Raw genomic sequence first — 2916 nt, 5'->3', positions numbered from 1 at the left:
GTCATTTTCTTAAGCACATTATATAGCAAAATTAGCATGCATGGAATTCTTAACATGGAAGAGAACAAAAAAAAACAATTATGAAAATCTTAATATTATGATAGTCATAATAATAAGTCCTTTCATGTAATAAAAGCCCTGCGCGTTGCACCGGTGTTAAGAATTTTTGGGTTTTGTTTAATACAATCCTAAAATTCACAAACAACAATTATACACTGCTAGAAATTAAAAAGAAATCATACATGAAAATAGTTTATACTAATCTTAGTTCTACTACGGTTACTTTCACATGAAGAATTTTAGTCCTCCATACAACATTTCCAGTAAAATGCATAGGCATCAAAATATGAAGAGTAAAGCACCCACATTAATAATAGGAGCTGTCAATATGGATAGCTTTCAATTGGAAGAGGACATGGCTGAGCATTAAATTAAAAGAGAGGACACAACCTAAAATCTTTTTCCACATGGATAATAAAAATTAAAATTGGAGAACGAAAAATAAGAAGAAGCCCTCACATATAATCGACATGTTGAAGGTGAGGGAGCTGACATATACATCCTCTGTTCGCCACATGCATCCCAGTTCGCTCTGGCCCTCATCAGTACAGCAGGGCAATAGGTGCCAGTGCTGCTCCTGCAAATGTTAATGTGGCCTTCACAAGTGGGTCTGGTTCGTAATAGAAGTGGCTAATAATAGGAAATCAGTAAACATGTTACTTTGAGATATGCATTCCAAATAATTCATCCTCAGGTGATAACTTTTCTTGGGAGTGTACTTTTGTGATAATTTGGTAAATTTGCACAAATTCAAATTAAAGCAGTTGATTCTGCATAAGCTAATTATATGGCACACCACAATCTACGATAGTTTAACCTCCATTGGTTCATGACTTGCTTTCTGAACACCTTATGGTATTTGATAACATAGCAACAGCTGACCAATAAAGGATTTCTTAGAAAGTTAAGTAAAAACATACACCATACCTAGCAACAGGTGCATGAAAGGTGCATAGCTGTACCCCTTCTATAAAAAGGTCAATGTCTTCTGTTATCCGTCATGCACAGCAAGACGGTCTGCAACATATTGAAAAAAAATGCTCAAAGTTGTAGCAAACATCTGCACAAACCCTATAATAATGCTCAAGGTACTATAGGTACATCTCCAAAAACCCTAGCAAACATCTAGCAAACATCAGCAGAAACCCTAGCTAACATCTAGCAAGCATCTACACAAACATATGGAAACTAAAATGCTCAATGTTCAGTTCAACATCTGAACAAAACCTACAAAATATATCTAAGGATGCAGAGATGCTGCCACAGATTAAGGATTAATGTTCTTACCATCAGATAAGCGGGATCCGTGCGAGCTAGCTGTTGCTGAGAGGGAGTTGCTGCCGAGGGGTGCAGCGGCATGAGGCGGGCACAGAGCGATGTCTTGTGACCGGCTGGCTGGAGCGGTGTGGATGTGGAGGTGTGGTCAGATGCGCCGTTGGTTGAGGTGGTCGTGTCCCCGCGGCGCGTCGGTCGGTGCACAGCGTGCTTTCTGCTTGTGCATGTCATCCCTCCTCACCGAGGGCGGCGGCGTCGGCAAGCAGTCGTCGTCCTCGCCGTGCATGCGAGGTTTGGTCGCTGCCCCGCGCCACAGATAGAATAGAGAACCACATCAGCACGCTAGAAACATTTGATTAAGACTAGGAGGGGGCGGATCTGCCATGGGGAGTGTCGTACCGGAGCTGTGGCGTTGCAGATCTGGACGCAACTCCTCGGATGCACCTGCGACATCGCCGGAGAGGAGCGCCGCTGTGGATCCGTGCTGAGTGCATGTGCATGTCATCCCTCCTTGCCGAGGGCGGCGGCGTCGGCGTCGGCAAGCAGTCGTCGTCCTCGCCGTGCATGTCAGGTTTGCTCATGGCGCCACGGCACAAAGAGAACAGAGAATCAATTCAGTGGCTAAGAAGACGAGGAGGGGGCGGATCTGAGCAGCCCGCATTGAATGGATTTGTGAGGCATAGGTAGTGGCTTACTGGAGTTGTGTCGTTGCAGATAGTGACGCGTCGCTGCGGATCCAGCTGCGACGTCGCCGGAGAGTAGCGCCGCCGCGGATCCGACCGGAACGGGACCGCATCCATCACCCGTAGGTGCTCTAGGAAGCGCGCCCCGTCCGTCTCGCTCGGTCGCGCAGTTCACAGCAGGCAGCCCCAAGGTCAGTGGATGCAGGAGACCGATGCGGTGGCCGGCGGGGCGGGAGAGTGGGGCTTCCTGCTCGTCGACGCGGGCGGCGATGCGGCGGGGGGAGGGGAAAGGGCGAGAGGGTTCGCGTGAGTGAGACGAGAGGAGATGAGAGAGTGAGGGAGACGAGAGGATAAGGTATGTTAGGTAGATGCGGCGAGGGGAGGGGAACGGGCGACGGCGCTTCGTTTTAGTTCTGCCGCCGCCGTAGAGGCCTGCGTGCCAGGTGGGCCATGCTGACGGGCCGCGCAACAGGCCCGTCGTTGATGGCATGGCGTTATTTTTGCTGTTTTCTTTTCCTTTGTCTCTTTATGTTTTTGGGTTTCTGTTTATATTTTATTTCCTATTGTTTTTTATTTTTTAGTTACATTAATTTGTTTTAGTTATAATATACAGCGTCCGTCCCATGTCACAAAAGTGTTCAATAGTATTAATGAAATGTGCATGGTTTTTTTAAACAGTTCGTCATTCATTACAAAATTGTTCAACATTTATTATAAAATGTTCTATGAATACATAATCATTCTGTTTTATAAATTTTGTATTAAAAATTTGTTCAACTTATATTACAAAAATATATAATCATTGTGTTTTAATGTTTATTTTATTTTCCTTTTTCTCTTTTTTAATTTTTTTTATGTTTAAAATTTTTACCTATACTCTTTTATTCTTTATTTATAA

The 2916-nt window shown here is 44.6% G+C and overlaps 1 long non-coding RNA gene across 1 annotated transcript; it reads right to left on the bottom strand.

Annotated features, from left to right (window-relative positions):
• Positions 1 to 561: 561 nt before the first annotated feature.
• On the bottom strand, positions 562 to 1629 carry LOC123115628 (uncharacterized). Its single transcript, XR_006456684.1, has 3 exons — positions 1348 to 1629; positions 988 to 1077; positions 562 to 637 (listed from the first exon to the last, which is right to left on the bottom strand). It is a non-coding gene; the product is annotated as an uncharacterized lncRNA (long non-coding RNA).
• Between the last annotated feature and the right edge of the window lie 1287 nt (positions 1630 to 2916).

This window comes from Triticum aestivum, chromosome 5B (genome assembly GCF_018294505.1).
Source record: "Triticum aestivum cultivar Chinese Spring chromosome 5B, IWGSC CS RefSeq v2.1, whole genome shotgun sequence".
NCBI lineage: Eukaryota > Viridiplantae > Streptophyta > Magnoliopsida > Poales > Poaceae > Triticum > Triticum aestivum.
The sequence above is the reverse complement of the archived record's forward strand: the minus strand, read 5'-3'. Positions and strand labels throughout refer to the sequence as shown.